Source organism: Mycteria americana, assembly GCF_035582795.1.
Source record: "Mycteria americana isolate JAX WOST 10 ecotype Jacksonville Zoo and Gardens chromosome Z unlocalized genomic scaffold, USCA_MyAme_1.0 Scaffold_18, whole genome shotgun sequence".
Classification (NCBI taxonomy): Eukaryota; Metazoa; Chordata; class Aves; order Ciconiiformes; family Ciconiidae; genus Mycteria; species Mycteria americana.
In genome coordinates this window covers 11,035,176-11,060,430 of record NW_027445436.1, presented here as the reverse complement: position 1 = coordinate 11,060,430, position 25,255 = coordinate 11,035,176, and the positions used below count along the sequence as shown (strand labels likewise).

Sequence of the window (25,255 nt, the reverse complement as noted above, 5' to 3'; positions counted from 1 at the left end):
AGCCAGGAAGCCTCACATATATATAATTTAGTGCAATTAACTCTAATTTTGTCCCTAAATCACTGAGACACATTCAAGGCAAGACCCACTTTGGTCTCAGTCAGCAAAATCCAAAATGCATGAACAATGTGAATAGATAGCAAGAAGTTGATAGCTAACATATTGAATCCAAAAAGCAAAACAGAAGAGAGAAAAATGAGTGTGAAAAGAAAAGGGATGGGGGAAGGCAGTATCTGTAAACTACGTTATTACTAAGCTGCCTTTCATTTTGTTTTATGTCAACTTTTTACTTTTGTAACAAAACTTTAAAACTCATGCCTTTTGCTTCAAAGAAGTCTACCGTGGATGATCTCACGTTGATACCCATAGTAATGTATGAGCAAAACATATACAATCATATGCACAGATAACAATCATCATGGGCTACATGATTCCTCTCCTGCAGCTGGGCAAACTTCTCCGCATCCCTCTTCCTAAGCCTGGCTGGAGCTTGCCTGGAGGAGGGTGGGCGAGCTGGAAATCGGAGACACATCCTCCTCCTCGTTTGAGGACAGACATCTCCATCTTTCCTCCCTGTGTGCAACTGACAAGACTTCCTACACAAACTGACATGGAAACAGCTAATTTACTGCTTTGTGTCAGGAACGTGGCCAGGGCTTCGGTCCCCCGTGCCCCGAACTCCCTCAGCTGGGCTGCTTGATCCCAAAAGGGGTCACCCCTTCCTCCTGTCCTCCCCTCCAGCACACACTCCTCCTTCTCTTCTGCTTTTGTAACTTATCTCCCTGCAAACTACTTCCCAACAGGAGTTGAAATTAAACAGGCTGCCCATATGCCATGGCTCACTTGTTGTCTGTTCCTCTCACTGCCATCTGGCCTATTTGCTCAGCCAAAGGAAAAAAAAAAAAAAAAAAAAAAAAGAGGGGGTGGAAAAGGGGTGGGGGGAGAAGAAGAAGAAGGATAATGCCAGACACAATGAGGATGAGGAGGGAGGTGATGATGCTGTCTCTTGCATCTGCTCCTTGGCCAGGCTCCCAGATAGATCAGTAATGGAGAGCAGCAGAATCGGTGACAATTAACCCAAACACAGTCCTGTTTATTTAACCTGTTCAGAGAGATCAGCTCATATGCTGCTCCCCTGGCAAGGAGGCACCATGCTCCGGCAAGGAGTTTCCCACCGAGAAACCTCCAGCCAGAGGAGGCAAAGAGAGATCCTCATCTCCTGAACCGGGCTGGAGAAAACCCCCCAGATTCTTCAGAGCACAACTGTGCTGCTGGGCTGAGGTTTTCCTTAATCTTCCAAATCACCTTATTTTTTTTATACAGCAGCACAGACAGAAGAGCAAGGAGAGATGAGACTGGGTGTGGGGGGAGTTGCAGGTCTGCCCTGGTTTTGATGCACACTAATTTTTGAAGTTCCTGACCCTGCAAAACCAGAGGAAAGGAAAGAAAAAAAAAAAAAAAAAGATAAAAGAAAGAAACCAGAAGAGAAAAGGCAAAATGATCCCAAAACACCTCGTTATTTCCACGCTGCTTCTCTAAACAAAGAAAAATTTTCAGCCCTGCAAGGTGCTGAGTGCAGAGATTTTTTTAAAAAAAAGGAAAAAGAAAAGAGGGTAGCTCAAGAAACTGCATGGCTTACCATCACTAAACATTTGTGCCAGGCTGGGGAGAAAGTCTGGGAGTGGAGCTGTGGGAATAACAGAAGTTATGTTTGTTTTTCAAGCTGAAATGAAAACCTCAAGATTAAAAAGAAAATAGATTAACTTGAAAAATAGTTTTCTAAAAAGGACAGCTACTTCGCCATTTACTCAGCATAATGAAAAGGGGGTAAGAAAACTGCTTTTTCAACACCTTTTACTGCTTTTTCTTTCTTTCTTTTTTTTTTAATTTGCAATGAGACATTGCATACACGTGCAAAGGCTGGTGCATACAGTGCTAAGGAATTTAATTGCGTTCCAGTCCTCTTACCTAGTTTTGCATGTATTTACCTCCAAGAAATGGGAGCAGAATTCAGCTCATGTTTGTCTGCAGAGTGCAAACTGCGGGTAGTACAGAAGCGTGTGCGCGAAAACACATGCCTCGCACTGAGATAGGTATCAAAAGCCATACAGTTGGTTCGTCTCAAGGCAGACACCACTGAGCCATGAGACAACGATAATTACCATTAGAGCTCCATGAGATCATGGTGGGGAAGCCCCTGCAGGGAGAGGCAGCTGGGGAGGAAGAGCAGACCTCCTCTTTCCAAGGCAGCAGGGGTTGCGTGCGAGCACAGAGAAGCCCCAGGTGCTTCCCAGAAGGAAAGGTTGCTGCACAGACCATTAGGGAAAGAGCCCTTCCATTAGCTGTGTGCCTACACCTGAGTCCTTCACAAACAAAGGAGAAGAAGAGATGATCCTGCCTGAAGACAGTACCTTCTGATTCACGCTTATGTTTTCTCATTGCAGCCTGACTCTACAACAGAGCAAAATTGAGCAGGTTGAATGTTTTCACACATGATCATTCCTCTGTTTGCAACCACTGAGCAAAATGAGTGTTGCCTGTCTTAGGCTCCCCATTTTTCTACAACTGCATCTGCACATGTAGGTAGGTAACATGCAGAGCGTGGTAACAGGTGCCCCAAAGCAAAGGCTGCATTGATTTTTTCCAGCAGTTGGGTTTGTGGTCCTTACTAATAGAGAACAACTCTTTCCCCATCCAAGCAGCTTGCTTGCAGCCTTCGGAAAGGAAGAAATGGTTTGTGAATGTAAAATACTTTGTGACAGTGGAAACAGAAACCAGAAGTTTGCCTAAAACTGAAACACAGCAGCATTTCCAACTTTATCGCTGCTGCAGTCACTCCACAGTGGGGCCTCCTACTTTGGGAACCATTAAAAGCAGCAGCAACAACAAGAGCCAGAGAGAAGTCCTCTGCGAGGAAACAAATTCCACCGCAGGTTTCGGCTGACATCACCAGCCCATCCACGCTCCACTCTTGTGGTTTATGATCTCACCACGAAGAACCTCCGTGGAGTCATTCCCTCCTATCTTATTGCAGCCCATCCATTATCCTCTACCTAATTGCTTCCACAGCGCCGCTGCAACAGAGATATTTCCTACAGCTGAACATTTGTATTTCCAAGAGTTGGCACCTGCTGGGTCAAGTTCCTCAGTCTTTACATTTGATGTTACTACAATGGGAAGATGTTCCAGTGAACAGAAAAGCACACGGAGCCAGAAATCAATCTGATTTCTCTGTTTGAATTTTCTTTTAAACAAAAGGGGACTTGCAAAAGATCATCTTACTTTATTCTATGGAAATAGGATGAAAGGAAAGGGGAACAATGTCAAGCACAATCTGTCCAATACACCATTAAATCAGAATTCCCCAGTTAGGGATAACAATGAACTGCAATAAAGTCAAAGGGAAGGGGGTGCAGTATGGAAAACTGGGAAGAGGTGGGGGGGAGGGGTTGGGGGTTTTTGTGGTTTTGTTTTGAGATGCGGGAGCTGGGAGCAACCAACACCGAGCAACACTGACTCCTGAACACTGTGCACCCCCCAGGGTCTCAGCTTCCCACAAAACCAACCAATTCATCATGTGAAGAGAATGCAGATGCTCCCCATTTTGTATCTGGCAATGAAAGCCCCAGGAGATCCCCCAATATGCCCACTCTCAGGATGGCATCTGCAGCAGGTCAAGGAGCAGCAGGTACCATCTTTCACATTTCTGACTGGAGCTTTTAAGCACCAAGCCACCCCAGAAACACATCATTTCACATTTCCACTCTCTGTAGTGAGGTTCCAAAATACTTTGCATCTGCATGTTGGGCAAAGGGAAGATGCTGTCCTCTCATGACTACACTATTGGTGTGATGCTGAGAAATTTTGGGGTTCTTGACTTGCTTTCCCTCTGTGAGTTTTTTGTATTTGGAAAGTCCCTTTAACTCTCTGTGATTCTTTCCCTCCTCCCATGTTTAAGGGTAAGAAATCTTTTCATTATAGGACTTCTCCAATGAGCCTGAGAGAAGTTTTTCAAACCAATATTAGGATCATCTCTAATCTAGCATACCCGAGGTGTTCAACTGTGACTCCTTGATTTATGCCAACAGAACCTAAGGCCTTCAAAAGCTCTCCCATCCAAATATCGGACTAATCCAGGCATACTGGATCCATCAAGATCCAGATAATTCCACCTCCAGCAGGTACAAGACCACTAGTAGTGAAACTCAAGGGACTGTATTTGCCCATCTTGGCCTTGCAAAGGCCAAAGGACTTTTGTTACCCTTAAAGAGGAGCTTCTTCAGTGCCATATCATGCCTAACCATGCCAGCAAGAGGGGGAACACACTCAGGGACTATTGCTGCAGCATGTTGCCACTCGTTGGCCAAGGAAGCCCAACCACATCACTAGTATGAGGAGTCAAAGATGTGAGAGCAGCCTGAAGACCTGAGCCCCTCCATCCTAAGAGTCCCACATCTCCCAGCCATGAAGCGGATGGGTGCTGGTGCAAGGCTGCAATGCTTGTCTTAGCTGGTGGTTCTCATTTTACCCCCTTAGGGGTGTTTTAAGGCCATTTCCCTTCCCCAACTCCCCATATCAGCTGTCTCAGCACCCGATTTGGAAATTAAAAAAATCCCCAAGGTTTTGAGTCACAGTGGGCTGCAAATCCACTATTTAAGACTGGACCTAAGCCTATGCCTTCATACTGCTGCAAAAGCTGGACCTAAAATTACAGGAATCGGAGTGGTAATAGGCAAGTCAGTGGTGAGCACAAGGAGGTAGCCAGCAGCTGACCAGGCAGCCTAATTTGCAGCAAAGGAGACAAAGCACAACCGAAGGCCCCTTAATTCCCAGCAGAGGCCGGGGGCAGCCCAGGCAGAGTAGCAGAGCCAGGGCAGCACCACAGCAGCCGTGGCTCCTGCCCGTCAGAGCCAGCCTCCTCTCTGGCCTGCCTGGAGTTTCAAAGGCCTAAATCAAACCAGCGGGAGGAACTTGAACACTTATAAATCTTCAGTTTGGAAGTTTGGACTTGGTTTAATAATGGTGTCAGTTTAAAAAAAAAAAAAAAAAAATCCCAATGCTCTCTCCTATTTAGCCAAATGTGGCCAAAAAAACCCATGTTTATTTTCATTTAAATTCCCCAAAGGCATTGTAGATTTTTCTTTGGATGCCCAAAGCCTGAAAAACACCCCAATTTCTTTGTTTGACAAAAGAATTATACTTTTGGGGAAGGCAAGGACAACTTCTTTTTGTTCAAAGTCTGAGTGAGATCTTTCCAACCAAATTTATCAAACTTTTCCAAACTTTTCCTTTTCTTCAACTCCCACCCATGTTACTTCACCATCTTTTTCATGTCCGATGTTCACTTTCACCTACACTTGCTCATTTTATTTGCCTCAGGTGTAACAAGAAAAGTCAACAGGGGAAGGGCGAAGTATATCTATAATTCCTAAAATATTCCAAAGCAGCAAAGTGTCCTGTAGGAAATGGGAGCAAACTGAGCCACTATCCTCGTCACAAAATGCTACAGCAAAAGCAAGCAACTGAATTCATAATATCATTATGTTGATAGCCCTTACTGTAAAATACCATCCCTCCTTTCAGCCCCAGATGCTAGGAACTGCATTGTTTTGAACTGTTATCACCCATCCCTCCCACCCACTCATTTGAGAAGATAAAAATCAAGGTCTGGGCTGCCGAGTCAGATTACAAACACCCAAACAAGACATTTACCCAGACTTGTTTTCAGTCACTTCTTTGCTGAAACTCTGTGTCATGGGGCTGGCAGGAGGCACTTTTAACCTCTTCCAGAGAAATGAGCCGCTGAGAAGCAGAAACCACATGCGGAGAGGAAAAAAAATAAATAAATTTGCTTTGTGAACGGGGCAAATTTCTAAACTTCTGGTCAGAAGCTGGTTCTTCACAACATAAAATCCTGAGCAACTGAGTAGATGACCCTGGAGAAACATTATGGCCTGGAGGATAAAACACTAGCCTGGAAATTGTGAAATTTAAGCTTTTTGGAACAGCAGTGTCATGTATGAATAACCTGTGACAACTCAGGTTACAGCTGTGAGCCTCAGTTTCCCCTGAAAAATCATTTCCAAAGTGGTCTGGCTCTCCTCACAAAAAAAGCTCTACTAAAAGAGGCCAATATTACGGGTATTATTTTAGAAACTAAAACCTTTGAGGTGGCCAGACTCACCAGTCCCCTGAGGGAAGCTCTTCTCTTTTTGTTACATGAAAAAGTATGATTTCCCACTCCAAGGTGAGCTCAACTTTCAGATCATTACAGCTGACGACACCCCAGCAGAGCTCAGAGTTTCCATTTCTCTTGGGCTTCTTCAAGTCTTCTTTTTAGTTTCAGTTTAGATTTCCTGTCTCTCTCCCCACCTTCTTTTCATTTTTGGGGCTTCAAATTCAAACAAAAAACAAAAGCACTGCTGACTCAATATCTTTTTGTATTTCTCTCATTTTGACTAGTAACCAGAGCAGGCCAAATAAAATGAAACAATGCTTAGATATCACTTTGGGGTTCAAAATGCTTTGTAGACCTTAGGAACTACCTCCTTTATCATAGAGGATGATGTGTGCTGTCATATCCCTTATTTGCAGAGAGGGAAATCAAAACAGAGGAAGTTTAATGGTTTGATATTTTCATTTTAAGCACAAAATCCATGTTTCAAATTCCTTGGCTTGCATACTGGATGCACCTGGGTATTGAGGTCCAAACCCCTTTGGAGTTTAAGCCCCAAACTTTCATGCAAATGTGATGCAGCACATGTGCTGAAAATATACGTGATTAAATAAAACCAAACCTCCCTTGCTGAACACAGAAGGGAGAAACTTCCCTTTTGGAGGCGAACAGGGGTTCACGGCTGGGAACCATAGTCTTTGCTGCAAGACACGGTTTTGTGTTGGTCTCAGATCTGCTGGCCTCTCGACATCCCCAAGCCAAATAAACAATGAGGTGTTTTTAACTGATTTTCATTGACTTCTCATCCTCTCGCTCAGCTTTTTCTGGTAGGGTTGCAAATGAAGGATCAGCTCTTTAGTGATTGCAGCTAGAGCTGTTAAAGCTCCCTTGCTCCCTGCCCTGTGAGGAGCACAGAGGATGAGTGCTCACATCTTTCTCCTAATTTCAGCACCTGGGAATTATTCTCCCTTATCCTGCAATTTTGACCTCTTTTCCTTTCAGTGCCACTTGCACTTGGAAAGCAAAAATCCAGTCCTGGGGGAATATATGGGATGTTTTACATCCCAAGACAACACTTTCAACACTTTGCTTTGGGACTGAAAAAGGAGGCAAGACAATCACCTGCTTGACTGAGCTCTTTGGATGAGACAAACAAGTGTCACTTTGTTCTCACTTGTGCAACCCAGGCAGTGATTGAGGGGGGGTATGGGAAGGTCAAGACAGACCCATGATTTAAAGGCAGGAGGATGGTTTGGTGACTGAATGAGTTGGGGCTTCATTTTCAGCTCTTGCTGATACAGAGTATTACACAGAGAGGAGGCATGTTAGTGCCTCAGTTTCCCCACTGTAAGGTGGTGAACATGCTGCCTACTCCCATCACAGGGCTCCTAACAAAGCAGTCCTGAATCAAGGCACAAATCTGCAGCACCAAGCAACCCAACATACCAGCCGCTTTGTGGCTGTGCACCTAGAAAAGAGTCATCCCTTGCCTTGCTCCAGGAGCAGGAGTATCACCCCAACGCGGTCACTTGTTTTCCAGGGCCAGCTGTAACACAAGGCCAGCAGAAGGGAACCCTGGCAGACCTCGGCATGCCCCACTTGAAGATGATCCACAAAGCAAGGCAAGCTCTCTTTCCCTTAACAACAAAGTTTGGGACCTGCTGATGAATGCTGAAGCTTTAACCAAGCCCATATTGACTATAAAAAAGCTCCCAACTGCCTCTTGGGTATCTTTAAGGAGCACATAAGACTTCGAGGGCCCAAATGCAACACAACTTGCTGGCCACGAATAGGATATACCCCTGCCAAAACCTTCCTCTGCTGCAGCTATGGCATTCTCCAGAAAACATTTTATAAGCCAGTCTGAGTTTTATGACATGAGCATATAGAAGTGAATGTAAACTCCGCTGTCCCTCATGCTGCTTTTTGGCTCAAGGAACTGCTTCTTTTCACATCTTTCTTCCCCTTCTTCCCGGCTCCTTAACTAATCACAGATTTCTAAGTAAGAAGGAAATTACGTTAATTGAAACCTTCTCAGTATATTATCAGCTTTAGTGAGAGCATTTGGGGAAGGGGGAGGCAGAAGGCTTAGGGCAGAGGGAATGTGCAAGATTAAATCACCCCTTGGAGGAAGGGGTCAGGGTGTGAAAGGCCAGCTAACTGCTTTTGGTCACATCAGGCTGGAATTTCCTTCTCCCAAGTGCCACCGGAGCCTCCCACCCACACCCAAGAGCAAGCAAGGGATGCCGGAGGGCTGGGCCAAGGCAGGACTCTGTGCAGCTGACCTGTGATGCACCAGACAAACACAATTTCTCTCCCTTTGCTTTCACAATGACTGTAACAGCCCTGCCCCGGCATGCAGGCATCACTCATCAGCCGAGCTTGAAATGCAGCTGAGTATTATCCATGCTACAAGTGGACGTACTCGAGGGTTGAGTAGTTGTCACGTTTTACCGACGCACCATCAAATCTCATCCGCATCGTGCGCTGAAACAGCTCATTCACCTCCTGACCAGCAGATGATAGCTGGATCCTCACAATACCCAGATTTTTCATGATAGCACCTCCATGCAAGAAGCTAGACTTGCAAAGCAAGACTTCTGTGGCCGCAAAAACATCAGGAATGGGTCAAATTCTGCTTGGGAGACATTTTGAGTTCAGAGGGGGAGTATTTTGACACCACAGTTGCATGGGAAAAATGACCTAGCAAAGCGTAAGCACCAGGCTCCAGGGATTTCCACGAGTCTAAGTGCAAAGTTTTTGGAAACAGGTTTAGCGGGAATGGTGCTTCCACTGAAGTTCTTCCCTCCTTCCCCTCCCCAGCTGGCTGACTTTCCCAGAGTCTTGATTTGCAGCCTGCCTGAATACCACTCAAAATATTTTCTCAATTAGAGGAGAAAACAGGAATTTGCCACTTGTCTGCCTCTATTCTGCTGCCTGTCAGCATTCAGCAAATATTTCAATCATAGCCCTTTGCATGCTGCTAGCCCCGCTCATTTAACCTTTGGCCCTTCCCTAGGCTAATCCATCGGCCTTTACCTTCAAATCTTTACAGCCAAGGGTTGACCGTGGGACGGACTGGCAGGGAGGAGAGGATGAAAGGGGTGTTGGGGGGGATAACTTATGCCAGACTCCATTGCAATTTTAGGGGGAGCAGAGAGGGTGCAAATCTCTGACCATGCTCCTCAAATAATTCGATTACCAGCAGTTGGGATTTGCACTTCCACATCTGGAAGACAATGAGGAAAATTAACACATTTTAAAAAAAAAAAAAAAAAAAAAAAAAAAGGGAAGGCAGGCAGGCCTCCGTCATCTTAGCTCTCCTCCACGCGGCCGGTGGCATCCTGAGGCAAGTACCTAATTGCCCGCGGAGCCTTTGCTCTTCTTCTCCTGCCTCGACTGCTCTCCTCCCCATCTTGCATGTCGCCAAGATTAGTAGCTAACAGTTCCACTGTCAAAAGCGCATGTGATGAAAATAATGCCCAGAGCGCAGCCTGTCAGCCTCAGAAGCACCTGCTTGACTTTGATGGCAGAGGACCCTGAAAGCCCATGCCTGCCTGGCCTTCCCCCCGGCCAGCCGCTCAGCTAAGCATCCATCGCAGCTCTCCTGGGGCCATGCCTAGCCTCCCGCTGTATGAGAAATCGCTGACCCTTCCGTCACGTGGACACTTTAATTGTTCACATCAGTATTTTGTTTCTCTCTACTGTAGACAGTTTACTGTCTGTTATCTGTCCTTCATATGTAATTAATTGTGCTGTCTCCCAGCTAGTTAGAATCAAGCCCCTCTCCTCCCCTTCCCCCTCTCCCCGGCCAAGTCACAGTGTGCATTATTTAGGTTAAATCATGTTTAAGTAACTACATAAATAGTAGGTCGAGTTTGCCTTTTGTCTAGGCTGAGACTGTTGCTTGGCTCCTTTCTCAACGTGCCAGACCAGGAAAGCCCTTATCGCTGGAAGCTCTCGAAGGGAAACCCTTGGCGGGCAGAGCAGCCGTGCCACCCCAGGAGCAGGGGAAGGTCCTCTGAGCAGAAGGCTCATCCAGTAGGTAACAAGAATGAGCTGCCAAACTTTAATAAGGCAGGCGTAAAAGTCAGCACCGCAGAGTAAAAATCCTGCCAAGAGGATGTTCATCTTCTAGCAAGAGGTAACAGCAACAGGAAGGTGAGGTTTGGTTTGGGTTTTTTTTTTTCCCCTCTGTAGCTTATTCTAGCCAGTGAAATGCACTTCAAGTGACATCACACATCCCGGGTCACCCGCTACCGTCTGAGCTATAGCATTGAAAACTCAGGTGCTCCAATGCAAGTGAAAGACTTCTGACCTTTCATTCAATTAAGAACAAAAGGAGAATTTCTGAAGTGGGTTCCCTCAGTGCACCAGTTAAAAAAAAAAATAATAATTGAGGATGTGGGTATACAGGTTCAAGCAATCTAAAAACCAACATGACTCATCACCTTGAACTCAAACAAAAGCTGCACCAAACTGTCTTAAAGGGTTAGAGTAGTTAAACTAAACCCTGTAAAGTTCATTTCCTCACTTTCTGGGCCAAAGCTTAATGTCCTTGTAGACCATTTTCCTGTGCAAAAGCACCTCTAATATCAGCCAATGTAAAGATTTGAGGATTTAAATATCTGCTTCTAGCTGGGAATAACCACTGACAGAACGAGCATGAGAAAGCTTGTTTCCTCGAGATTTCCAGCTTAGCTTAAGAGATTTAATCATCTGGATGAGCTTCGGGTGAATCACCTGAACTTTTGGATACCGACTGCAGCCAAGACCTCCCATCTTCTTTGTGTGTGCACATCCTCGCTGATAGACCTGAGCTAGCCAAGTGCTTTAACTGATTGGAGCGGGCTCAGCTTTGCTGGATTGCCCGCACAAAGGTTGTGAAGGGCTTCAGTGAAGACTTCCACATGAAAAGCACTGCAGACATTTTCAGTGGTGTTATATGAAGCTAAATTACTGCTTGGGAAAACTGCTTATACCAGGAATGTGAGGCAATGAAGTTCTCTCTTCCCAGCACAATCTGGGTGCAAATGATGGCAGAACAAAAGCCTTCCAGGCCGCCTAAGACCAATGAATCTCATCAGTGACATGGGAAGACCACCATGAAGAGACAGGGCATAGTTCAGTTTTCCAGTCTATCTACAGCTGGCCCTCTCCACCACAAGGGCTTAAAAAGGATGGAGGTCACAAGCATGTGTCATGCAAGTCACTAAAGTTGTTTTATCATATACCCTCAATCTAAACTTGCTGCCTGGGCTTAATACAGCTGCTGATCTACCAGGGAAATGTGCTGCTATTGAGCTGAACCCACCAAAATGGCAGTCTGGCTTCCCATCCCTACCCAACTTGCCCTCCTAATGCCACTCGTACCACTTCAGGAGGAGACAGTCCCCCCTGCAACTTTTTCCAAATCTAGGCAGACAGAAATAAAATATCCACAGCTTGGCTCATCAGAAACACACCTGGCTTTTAGGTGATGTTGTATTATTAATAATATATGCTTTAAAAAAAAAAAGTTCTCAAGAAGGAATAGGAAGGAAGAAAGAAAAACATACATGAGTGAGGAAAGGGGGGAAAAAGGACAACGATCTGAGACTTTCAATGGGAATGTCCAAAAATAACACAAACAGGATCTCCCTGCCATCTGCTCTGATCCTCTCTGAATGGTTTTCAAAGCAAAAGCCTTGCCAAAACCTGACAAACAAAGCACCAAGCATCAGTTTTAATGGAATACCAATACTGCGTTCCCCCTTCCCCCCTTTTTGCTACATATACACACACCTTCCACACCCCTCCAGTTGCCAAATAAATGACACTATGCAAAAAAATTTGCTTCAGTTACGAAGCTGAATAAACAAGGAATAATTTTGCAAGTGCTCCCATATGTCTCTGCTTCTCTGCTTACAATGGACACTAATAAGATTTGCCATAACTAATTCATTCTTTCACACCATTACCCTATTCTCTACCTTAAAAAGAAATAAAAAAAAAAATTAAATTCTGCCTATCCCACATGCATTGTTCCACAACTTTCACACAGTTGAAACACAAGGGTTTCAACAGCAAAGCCCATCACAGAGCAGACACTTTCTACTTAGTTTAGGCCCCTCAATGAGGTTTAAAGGTGAGTTTTACTGAAACTAAAGGAACAGAAAAATGTTTGTTACTTTTTTTCTTTGATTTTCCATTCCCATTTAAAAAAAAGCGAGATGTCTAAAGGGAATGATGGGGAACAGGGACACATAGGAGAGCTGCGATCTAGACACCAAAGGCAATGTGTTAGTGCATATGAAGTAGAAAGTCTTGACTCCAAAGGCAATGTGCTAGCGCATATAAAGCAGAAAGCAAAATTCATTAGCTGCAAAAACCAGCAACTCTCCTATGCTTCACCTCATCCCAGCTAAGCAGAGCAGACACAAAGCAAACACCCAGCAGCAACACCCCGGAATCGATGCAGACTTCAGCCCACACTCCGCTTTTAGTCCTTCACAACTAAAAACAGCACCAGGATGTGAAGATCTCTGTGAAGGTCAGACACAGATTTTACTTTGGGGTTGTTATTGGGGTTTTTTTAATGATTCACATCTCTCCTGACAAACCTGAGAAACAAAAATGAAATGTTTAAATCCACACTTTTTTGTTGCGCTTTGTTCCCTCTGCTATTGAGATATTTTTATGTGCCAGGAGCACACCTTTACCAGCCCTGATCAAGCTTCCCCCCCCCCCCTTTTTTTTTTTTTTTAAACATCTGAGGCCTAAATTACTTGAACAAACAAAAGAGTTTTCCCTCCTTCTCTCCCCCGCTGCTAACTCCCCCAGTGCCGGATCTGCCCCTCCTCCTCCGGTACACAAATGGCCTCACACCATATGGGATGGAGGGAGGGAGGGCTCCCAATTACGTGTCTTTATTAACGAGGGGCCACGGCAGGGAAGGGACTGGAGCAGGGTGGGGAACAGACAGCAGCTGCTGGCTCCTTCCTGCCACCCAAAATGGGGAGCAGAGGTCGCAGGTAATCTGCCGGGAAGGAGCCCATGCACAAGAGCTTTGGGCCACCTGCCAGCCCACCCCATGCCATGGGATGCCATGGTGGGCGGGCACTGCTGGTCTGCCCCCACCACCACATCTGGGAGAGGGTGGCAGGGAGGACCTGCAGGGACCCGGGTTGTTTCTTGCAGCCCATGAGAGCTGGGTGGTGGTGGGAGCCTGATGGATGCACCAAGCCACAGGGAGGGGCGCAGGGACTGGCAGAGGGATTCTTGCTGCAGTTGGAGCAGCAGAAGGTGGGATGCCTTCTCTAGTGGCCCTGGGTGAGACACCTCAACTTTCCGCTTGCAAACTGGGGAGGATCTTAGGAAAGTGCTGAAAACCTACGCTCTTTGGTAGTGTTCAACCATGATAGTTACAGGGCACTGCCTCCAATTTTCTGTCTGTACCATCTATCGTCTAACTCCTTTCTCCCTATCTCTGTGGTGATCCACTTTCTTGTTCCACTAGGAAAGATAGGAGGGTATTTTTGAGAAAAAGCCATGGTCAAAATCAAAAATCTTTCCTTCTCTCCTCTTTCAACCTCAGGCCACTCTTTGCATTCACCCTTCAATGTTGTGGCATCACACCTAATGATAAATTTGCTGAGTCCATCAGGCCTCCAATTTACCCATCAGACCCTCTCCAGCGCCACCTGCATGGCCATCTCCATCTGGCAGAGCCCAAATCCTCCTTTCTCCTTACCTCACTGTTTAAATTCCTCTCCCACTGGGCTGCCGGCTTTTCCTCGGGAACAAAGCACAGCTCCTGTGAGCAAACATTTCTACCCATCTGTGTCCAGCAGCCACGATAAAAACGGCTCCCCTTACTTGCAAAGCTCCCCATAATTTTTCCCCTGACCTCACACCACACTTGACGTCCTTTCTGACTCCTTCCCCACTCTCAAAAACTAGATTTGGTCGCTTTGTCCAGTCTTTGGGTTTATTTATTTATGGACCTTTATCCTACCTGTGCTCCTTGTCGAGGCTGTTTGGGGTCAACCTCTATCTGTGTTTTCACACAAGGGGCAAGGACTGTGGGCAGGCGGCGAAGCTGCAGGCAAGCAGAAGCAAAGGGGACTATAAGGGGAGCATAAAGCATTTTGACTTTTTCTAACCAGGGATTAACACATGGGTTTTAAACAAGGGGACTCCCTTCCCAGCTGACAGCAGCAGCTGCAGCTTCTGACTTGCTCGCAGGGTGGCAGGGAATCAAATCAAAGAGAAAAGAAGAAAGAGGACAACCCTTCCTTGGGGAGTAGGAAACACAATATGAGCTATTCTAAAACCCCTGCAAATACTGGCTTGGTTTTAGGTCAGGCTCTCCTTCCCCCTTCTGTCCCAATCCTCCCCCCCCCTTCTCGCAAAGGGAAATTGGTATTTTTCGAAATTCTTTTGAAAGCCAACCCGGCAGATGGTTCTTTCCATGCCGGGGAGGGAACAAAAAGAAAAACCTGCCAGGATACATATCACCGAGATGTGACAGATAGGCATGGTGGCTGGCCTCTGACCCAGGGATTTCACAGAGGCCTATTAAACCATGTGACCAAGATGGACTGAGTCAACTTATATCTCCAGCACGCAGCTGCTGTACCCCACAGGCTCATGCTAAATTTTATTGGCTTAAGTCAGGCCAGATAGACTGAAAAATGACAGGGTTTCTCTACATTTCTATCTCACCTTTTCAGCACCTTAGGACAATCCCCCATGCCAACATCTTAGCAGGTGGAAGTGAAGTTCAGCAGCCAGTTTCACAATGTAATAGTAAAAGGCTTATTTAGACAGTAATTAGCAACTGTCCTACTTTACCAAAGTCTTACGTACACATCAGTAATATGAACTCCTGCAGATGCAGAAAGCCAAGGGTAAGTCACTGTCAGTCCCTCTATTGCACTCAAATGCTTCAGGTCAAGGATCCAGCTGTCCATCACAAGCTGCCCTCCCTTGTCTTTAAAACCTCCTCTTCCCTCTAGATGACATCAACAGCCAAATTCCCACTCTTTTCAAGGGTGCCCCAAGCAGACCCAAGGGCTCCACATCCCAAGCACCCAAGTTGCCTCCAAGGATGAAGTATGACTTGGTTACACACCATGTCTGCCAACAAAAGCATAGGGAGCAGCAAAGGATGTACTGCCCTCCCACAGAGCTGCCCCGTGCTTCACAAATTCCCATGAAGCGTGTTGGCAGTTGCTGTCCCCGAGTGACTAATAGCAGCTCCTGCCCATGCCCAGAGTCAATGACCTAAGGACAGATCGGTCCCTCCCCATTACGCTCTTCCTAGTTCCTCTTGCGATCGCTGTGCTGTAGTCACAGAAGGAAACGGGCTTTCCCCCCCACCTCTCCTTCAAATCAGGAATATAATTACAAGTAATGCAATGGAATTAAGACAAGAGAGAAAAGGCTGGAGGGAACTCGTCCTAATGATTATATAAATTATTGAAGAAAAGTATCCCGTGGAAAGTGAGAGGCTGTCTTTGGGAAGAGTACTCAGCTGAGTGTTGGTGAACGCAACGTCAGAAAACAGGCAAGATAAATTAATTATCCCCATCTAACCTGCACATAAATGGGGTATAAGTAGTAAAACACGTTGTCAATCCAGTACCATCAGTTCCCAGTGGAAGATGCAATAAAACAAGTGCCTTCAAGCTCCCCGCTAATACAGATTAGGCAGGACACTGATGTAGGGACTGTCCCTGCAGCTGAAAAGACTTTGGTGGGAGGCAGAAATGAGGGCTGATCAAGCCCCTGTTAGTGCTGCTGCTCCCCAGTGGAAAAATATCTGCCTCAGGTCTATTTTTCTTAGTCTTAAGGGTGAGCTTTCATCAAATTACCCACCTGGGAACAGAGCAGGTAAAATTTAGGTGAAGCTACCCAGGCCAGCACAATATTTTAACATATACTGGGGCGCAGGAGAGACTACTGAAAAATAGTCCATTTAGAAATTACAGTGTAGGCTCTACCTCAAAGGTATGAGGAAACTATTTCCTACGTATCCTCCTGGGAAATGTTTGCCAAGTGCATTACAGAAGTGCCTTTTGACAGAAGCACCAGGTGGGGAACCAGCGACATTGCCCCATGGTGGAGCAAGGGCGTGATTGGTGGTGATACATCCGAGCGACCACTGCTCATCCCTTTCCTGGTCAGACAGAGCCATCAGTGAGAATGGGGCCGTGACCTCTGGCTCATTTGCTTGTGCCACCACATTCCTTCCAAGAGCATTGGGCAACGCAAAATTAACCGCAAATCCCCTCCGGGCTGATTCTCATCTTTTAGCTGTGCGGATGGAGAGCGGCTCACACAAAGCTACGACACTGTGAAGTACTGAAATTCCTCAATGAACCACCCAGGTTTATAGTGGTAGAGTTGTTGTAACACCAATGTCAATAAAAGATACCATCTCTCTCTACAAACCTTGCCACCCAGGTGAGACAGAGAGCCATGAGAAACTGATGAGAAGATAATGAGTCCTCCAGTAAATATTCCTCATTTGACTCTTACCACATTTTAGGGTTTACAGACCAGAAGGGACTATTAAGGGCATCTAGATCAACTGATTGCACACCAGCCCCAAAACTCCACCCCCCTCATTTCTACGTCAAGCCCTAACTCTCTTTGAGATAAATTTTATTTTTAAGCTAGCAGTGAAGATGCAGAGAGTTAATAATTTTGAAACAAATTAACCAGTTTCAATGGCAAGTAGAAGAGGACTGGCTTCCAGAAGGGCTGTGCACCCAGAGCTTGAAAATCAGGCCACCACCTGGGAGACTCAGTTGTGTCATGGTTAAGCAACCACAGCTCAATGAAAAAGGCCCAAGTGTTACCCTGGCCTGCAACAGGTTCCTTGAGTGAGTCACTTAATCTCATTACTCTATTTCACATACTGTACTAAGAGACAAGATGGTTTCATTTCTCCTGCTTTTATTTCTACAGAGCTTGTGAACTTCTTGCAGGAGGACAGGCTCTCCTGATGCCTTCATACAGGACCTGCCAACAGTAGACATTGATGTACAATAGGAACATGAGGCACCATCTTAAAATGAGCCTGGTAGAGACACACTTAGTTCTGCAAACACAGCTGCAGTTGACTGTCCATCTTGAATGACCATGTCCTCATTGTCAGCAATGCTATCTTCCACAGTGGCCACAGCCTAAGCCACATCTCAAATACACAACCTCATTTCTGTAGTAAGACACCTTAGCCTTTCTGCCATCCCTTTCACTGCTAGCCCACAGCTCCAGCAAAAAAAGAAGATAATAACAAGGTGTTTTGCTTGATACCACCCTGGAGAAGTAGAGTTTTTCCAGGCTGACCATCCTACTTGGAAGCAGTGTACTGCTACTGGTGCATGCACCATGGCTTGAGAATCCCTCTCTTGATAGCAACTGCCTGCAGCTCGGAGTCCAAATATAATCATGATGTAGAAATAGCACTTCATGTCCTGAAATGAAGAGGCTGACAGCCACTGGTCTAATTCACGTTACAGGTCATGGCAAGAAATGGAAAATAACACTCTTACGAAAACACAGCTAACTGGACTTGTCCTCAAGGGTCACGTATCAAATGGAATCATTTTAAGGTTCAAGAGCTGGAAAAGTCTCAGCATTAAAAAACAAAACAATGCATGTTTACTCTGGATATTTTTAGACTGGTTTCCTAAGGAAACAAGGCTAATGTGATCACACTGTGTTTGTGTTTGCGTGTATGTGAATTCACACACAAACTCCTTGCCTGCCTGCATGATCGTCTCAATGTTTTTGGAATATTTTGACTAATTTTGATCAAATTTGACATAAGAACAAAAATCTTTGAGATACGATATTCAAAAAAGTTTTGTTCAAATTGTTTGCTGACCAGAAGAAAAGGACCCCTGAGGGGCTCCCAAAGGGCTTGGCCAGCAAGTTCACTCATCATTAGACACCAGAGAAGCCACATAAGAGGAAAGTGGTCAGAAACCAACTTTCACAAGTTTCAGTGCTCTTAGAAAAAGAAAAAAAAAAGACAAGCTGAGGGCACCAGGTGAAGCCCCTCTTTCCATTCAAATGAACTCAAGACGAGTCCATCATGCAGTCCCACTGACTATGCAGGGGAACATGGGCAGCGAGAAGCCCATCTGGGAATGAAGCATGTGAAGAATTGGACCTGACCTGAGGGGGCTAGCTGGGTGTGCGTGTGTGTGTGAAAAAGGGATTGAAGATGAAAAAGCTGGAGGTAAATCAGAAGGTATCTGTGGTCAGGCATGCCTGGAAGGAGAGGAGAGGGAGCACTGCATGCAAAAGTTGATGCTGGAGGAACGTGAGCATGTGCACGAAGGACTGACACCCCTGTGCATCCCAAAACCTCTGCAAATTAAGACACAACCAGTACAGAAGTTTGCAGCTCTGGGTGCACGTGCCAGCACGTCGCGTCTCCAGCACACCTCTGTTAGCCTGGAGGCCACAGTGCTTTCGAAAGACAATCAGCGTGCACTGACCTGGCCAAGCCTTTACAAGGCTGCTGGGAGCAGCGCTCGTCCCCTCCTGCAGTTCAGTGGTGGGGACTGCAGGACCTCCAGCTGGACCCCCAGCTTCTCTGCACTGGTCCCAGTTGCTTCCCCAGTTGCTTCCCTGCAGCGTCTCCTCAAACCCAAAACCAGCACTGGGGACATTTTGTCAAGGTTTGAAAAGAGAGGCACAGCACGAGCAAACAAGGAAATGTCACAGAGGGCCATCGAAACTCAGCCGTGGGAGTGACTGCTGCAAAACAAAACCTGTCCTCAACACAGATGGCCTCCACAAGCCCTGGTCATATGGCAGCTAATCAAATACAGCAAGTCTTCCTCATTTAGCACTCCACGTTAAGCAGTAAAAGCCTGCTTAGATTTCCCCAGCCCATCCCTTCACTGCCAGATGTTTGCTTCTTTAAGAAATACTTGACTACATGCAAAAAAGAAAAGTCACAATTCTTTGGGAGCAGACAGACAGTGAGGGATGGGCATCAGCTGGCTCAGGCAGAGCACCGAGCTGGAAAAGAAACTCTGCCTTATTCCTGTCACAAGATATCCATGACACGATGCAAGGCGGACACTGCTCCAGCAGGGTTTGGAGAAGGAGAAGGAAGGGTAAGAGCTGGGATCCAGCCCTCCCTGCTCTTCACAGGGAGGACTGAACCACCTTCAGGAGGGACCAGCCTCCTCCAGGTGACTACGTGGGGGCCCAAGAGGACTCAGCTCCCAGTTTGGGCACCTCAGGTGCCTTCAAGGACCAAGATGAACCTGGGCCTGAGTAGTTCTCAGCTCATAGCAAAACTGGTTTCTTAAGCTCTGAAGTTTTTACAAAGAAATTCATTCCTGCTCTCTTTTTGGGGGGAGCCTGAGGTAGTTGTGGTGGGAGGGCACCAAACTGCAGCTGTTTCATTTGTGCCTTCAACAATGAGGTAGAAAGAAAAGCTAGCCAAAAAGAAACCTGGGATGAATATCAAAGAGCTGAGTTTGTGTAGCTTTGCACCTGTACGTTTGTGTAGAAAGACTGTAAAAACACCAGGAGCCTCATGCCTGTTAGAGCAGCTCTGAATTGGTCTCTCAGCTGCTCAAAAGCCAGTTTCACCTTAAATGCAACTAGAAGAAGACTTCCCCACTGTGCTGGCACTTCTGGGGCTCTACCACTATTCCATAACCTGGGCAGAGGCTGAGGTCTACACTGCTGGTGTGAGCTTCAGGTACCTGCCACCAGCATCATTTAGAGCAGCCTCAAGGCTTTGCTAAGCAAGAGTGGGGACCAAACCAGCACAGAAACAGGTCCAGGCTGAAGGGGATATGGAGGCTCCATCCTTTGGAGAAAAAAAAAGAAAAAGAAGCTGTAAATCAAAGCCTGCCACTTCAAGCAGGTACCACCACAAATGCGCAAGTGCCTTCTCCTCCTTGCTAAGCCACATGCAGCACAGGGAACAAGCACTTATGTCAACTCCCCGAACCACGTTTGGGATCGCAACAAGAAGAGCTGACTCAGAGGACATCTCACACAGGGATGCCCTTAGCAAAAAGGAATAAGCATGCACTATGAGCAATTGGATGATCATGCACACAAATCACTGGGGAGAGGAGTCCAGCACAGGGGTAATCCGACAAGAGCTGCAGATGTACATGAGAACCTGGAGGGAAAGTGCAATGTGCAGTCAGTGATGCAAAGAAGGGGGAAGGAGGGGGGGGAAGCGTTCATGATCTTCTGGAAGAAGGAGGGGTACAAAGAGGAAAGCATGCGAATGAGAGAGTCCTCAAGGAAAGGTGAACTGCAGGAGAAAGTTGCGTGTGAAGGGCAGAGGAAAGGAAGACGATGAATTGAATTTCAAGGGAAAAACTGCTAGAACCGCTTCCTGCAGAGAAATGGCAAATACCTACAGGAACTCAAAGGAAAAAAAAATGTTGCAAGAAAATCCAAGGATAGAGTTTCCTCTGACTGCACACAAGGAAGCTTTACTTCCAATTGACTTGCTGCCACTTATCTCTCAGCAATAAAATGCATTCACCCATCCCAAGCTCTCAGAAAACCCCAGTGCAATAATAATTACAAAAAATTGAGTTTACATCCCCCGAAGCAGGACATTATGCATATGATGGGAGCTCCAAAGAAACTTTGTCAGGCTATGCTTAAAGAAAGAAGGGGGTGGAAAATGAAGTGTTTGCAGAGACAAGAAAATAGATAGAGCAGCAAATGCAGGGAGGGGGAAAAAAAAAAAAGGAAATAAAACAAACCCAGGGAAATACTACTCATCTGGGGCTTGTTAAATGCTACATGACAGGCAGGGAATGCTGATGGATTGCTTCATTGCATTTGGTGCCACACTTTCAGTGCCCTTCCAGACTGACAGCATGTTTCCTTATCCAAAGGAAAAGGCACCTTTAGTGATGCTGAGGACACTGGACTCAAGCAACCCTGCTGCAGGTGGGAGAGTGGCAGCTGCAGGGCTTGCCAACATGCAGCAGGACATCCTTTGGGCTCCTGGCTTTTTTCTTCCCTCCCTCTCCAATCTGAATAAATGAAATGGAGCTATTTGTGGGTTTAGAAGTGGCAAGAGTTCAGCCTACTCCATATCCCCAGGCACCAAAGGGTTGAAATAAGAGCAAACGCTTACAGAACATTTGTGCACTTTCCAGTTGCCATACAAGTGGCTGCATGGACAGCCCAAGCTACGATTCATCTTCCGAGCAGCCCTGGGAAAGGAGTTAGGAAACTACCTTCACTCTTATTTTCAAGAAGGGGAAGCTGATGTGAAACTTGGCATGGTCACAACTTAAAAGAAACCCCAAAAGTTGCTGGATTGTAGCCAAGCATTCAAGCCAGCAGAGCAGAGGTTCCCAACACTGATGCTCTCTCACCCCCTGCCTCCCTCCCTGCTCCAGGGCATCAGAAACCGTACCCAGCAAGATCCTCTCCTGGATTCCTTCTCCTCCCATTCATGATCACATAACATCCCCAGGGCGATTGCTCACACAGAAAAGCAACATGAGGAAAGTATTTAATGTATGTTTAAGTCTTATATTTAGTGTAGCAGCTGGAATCAAAGGCAAAAAACCCAGGCCTCAGCACATGAGCAGTGTGGCTCTCCACAGAGCCCCCTTCTAATCACCACCACTCCCCAGACCACAGCTTTAGAAATCAGGCACTAGCCCCTATTGCCTAATTAGCAGAGCAGTGGAAAGATTAGGAACAGGCATATCTTCTTCCTCCCTAAATGGCCACTGAATAAATGCTATATCCCCAGTTCACAGCCCCTTTTTACATTGCTGGCATTACCAGTCCTTTGTGTACCCACATGCTGTTACTTAAATTGCTTCCATATTTTTGTTACTTGCCCTCTGTGCTGTGTGTATTGAAACTCCTGCAAGAATGCTGAAGTGGTATTTCAAAGCGCTGGGGACTACTGGAGATGTGGCTGAAATTATTATGCAACAAACTTAAGTTATTTTTCAAGTCCTGATAGAGTTTGCTTCTCCTTAGGGGGAAAGATAAATTCAGGTGCTACTCCATGAGGTGCAGGACAACCGCTCCCACCCACCAGAGACACGAGCATGGCACTTGCAGCTCGGGTTATGCTCAGCTCTCCATCTTTATATATGGGTCTGTGAAGCCCATATATATGCCCTGCATCCATAAGCAAGGTGATAAACTCAAATAATGATGCTGCTCCCATGCACAAGGGTAATGTGTACATTGGGCCAAACTCTCCTGGCAAAAATCCACTGAGGACAGTGGAGTGATGCCAGCTGAAGATCTGCCCCACTGGTTTAAATGTGTTATTCCCTGCTGCTGCTGCCGGTAGCTGCTTTTCTGGAGTTTGTGCTGATTAAAGCAACAGGCAATCAAACAGCCTAACTCTGAAATATCAAAACCACCAGAATCATTTAAATGTGACAATCACTTTTTTTTTTTTAACCATTACCGCAGCTCTCAACGGTTCTGCAAGTACATGCAGAAGGTACCTGCATGCTCCTCTCTCCCAGGGAAACCCACAGGTAGACCAGACAGCTTCAGCTCCATTCGAGTTTCAAATTGCTGTTTCCTCCTAACTATCTTCCCCAAAAAATCTCTGTAACTGCCATGAGACACACGCATCGGCCATGAAAGCAATTGCGCTGCCAGCACTGGAACTGTTCTCCCACTGATTTCCAACCTCCCTCTCCTGTAGTGCCTTTCATCACCCCTTGATATGAGATGTTTGCAGCCAAGGCCTGATCCTACAACCCACAGAGGCAATCATGTGTGAAATCCCTCCAGCTGTAGAGATGCAGGATATTTACCATCCTGGGGATGCAGGTTGCAGGTCTCCAGGCATCAAACCCCTTGAGATCTCAGCACCAGGGTCCTCCAGATCCCTGCTGGGGACTTCTCTGCCACGGCCCCAGCTCAGCAGCTGCCACACAGAAGCCGTTGGGTGTTATGCTAATGCACGTGCTGGTGTGGCAGCCCCCTCCCCGTCTGCTCAGAGCATCCACCTGCTGGGTTTTTTGTTTTGTTTTGTTTTAATGACCAGATTAGGCCAGTGCTGTCCCAAAGTGCTTCCAGCCTACGCACAGGGTGTGAACACAGCACCAGCCAGCTCGGACCTCACAGCACAAGTGTAAGCTGGATGCAGCCATGTTTGGGCCATGATCCGCTTCTTTCAAACTCCTTATCTTTCTGCAACTAAAGTCTCACCCTGAGCGTAACCACACTACAAGGTGCTTTTTTGTTGTTGTGGGGGTTTTTTTTGTTTGTTTGTTTTTGTGGTTTTGGTTTTTTGGGTTTTTTTGGTTTTTTGTTTTTTTTTTTTTTTTTTTTTTTACACATAGATTCCTTATAGTTAGCTTTATTTATTTAACCTTTTTGGATGGCCACATAGAGGAATGAACATGCCTTCCATACCTGTCTGACTGGGTGATAAATAGAAATGAAAGCTCCGATTTCTAAGCAATCATATTCTCCACTGTCCATGCATGGTAGGCAGTGGTTTGCAAGTCTTTTTTTCTCCCTGTACGGCCATGGAGGAATTGCTTGTGATACCTTTTCTGTCACCGAGCATGGTCTCACACAACCGCTAGTTCCCCTGAGACCTCTACAAGTATTCAGGGAGGAAAGGGAAGTGGAAATAAGACATTGCTCAGTGCTAAGACAGCAGACAGCCCATCCTTCTCAATAGGTGGGAAAATCTCTTCTCAGTGTATTACCAGGCCAAACCTCTGCTGTGCTAAAAAGACCTATTTTTTTCATGCACATGGAGTATGCCATTTAGCAGGATTCTAAGAAAATAATCCCCTTGATTTTGGTTCTTTTTTCAAGTTCAGCTTCTAAGAGAAGTACTCTCAGAGTGAGCAATGTTAATCTCCCTGGGCTCTGCCTTGAGTCAGTGGGAAATGTTGATGCTTCAAAAAGTGATTTAGAGTTATCAGATTTTTGGTCTAAGTCAGTCTGCCAAGGAGACTGTCTCCAGGGAGAGCTGTTGGCAATTAGCCTCCTCAAGGCTTAAAGTACCCCTGTGAGCATCCATCACGTGTATAAGGTATGGGAGAAGTGGGGACCTTCTGCACAGCAAGGGATCCAAGCTGCATGAGCAGGAAAGCCAAGTCACTCCCGAGCTCTAATCAGTGGATGTCTACATCCCAGATGAATTTGTCCAGGTTTTGGACATACTCATGAGTCTTTCATCAAATCTGGGTTCCTGTCTGAACTCATCATGATACCCACATGTTGCGAAGGAGGCAGAGGTGAAGTATTTGTACTGTGATAAAGCCTCAACCTGACCAAAGCTCCTTTGTCTAACGCATAGGACAGAAAACACCACTACACCCAAAATAACATGAGTAGTCACCAGGTGTCCCTCCCCCCACCAGTGCTGCTTAAAACACTTGAACTAAATTTGTTTTAAAGACCAAGTGTAGGGCACATTACTGAAAAATCAAGCCAACAGCAAAACAAAAGGGTGCTCCCAAAAACAGCTCATACAAAGAAAGGATTTTCTTTCTTTTCTCCTCCCTCTTCCTCTCCTTGACTAAATTAAAAAAAAAAATAATCATTTTTTACCCAAACTTAAAAGTACCAAAAATTTCTCTCCAGAAGGATATTTCAAGAAAATGATACACATCTGGAAGAAAATGAGACTTATAATGGAAGTATTTTCTGAAGCATAACTATAGTGTTGCTAGCACAATGCTGTAATCAAGAATAATGGAGCCCTTCACCCAGTATACAGGAATGAATTCAATTGTTCGCCATGCACATACCTGTATTTTAAAAATTTAGTCGAAAGCTTTAACTGCCAAAAGGCTCAAGCATTAGCGCTCAGACACAAAGCAGTTTAGAAGTGGGCTCCTTCATTTATCACTCATATAATGCTTAATCTTAAATCTCAATTACGCACAAAAATAGAAGAGGCCCGACTGAACTTTTGATCCCTTCCAAATTGGTTCCTCTGAAGGATAGTTCAAGATCATTCCTGCAGCGTACGCAGCAGTGCAGGATGATACCCGTTCTGTATTACCTCCTCCGCGGCCAAGTGGGGCTTTGCAAACCTTGCAAAGGTTATGCCTCAGACACAAACTGTTT

General features: G+C 45.9%; 1 protein-coding gene across 4 annotated transcripts in view; it reads right to left on the bottom strand.

Annotated features, from left to right (window-relative positions):
- The window catches only part of SETBP1 (SET binding protein 1), a 279,898-nt gene that overhangs the window by 236,909 nt on the left and 17,734 nt on the right, over positions 1-25,255 (bottom strand). The window lies entirely within an intron of this gene.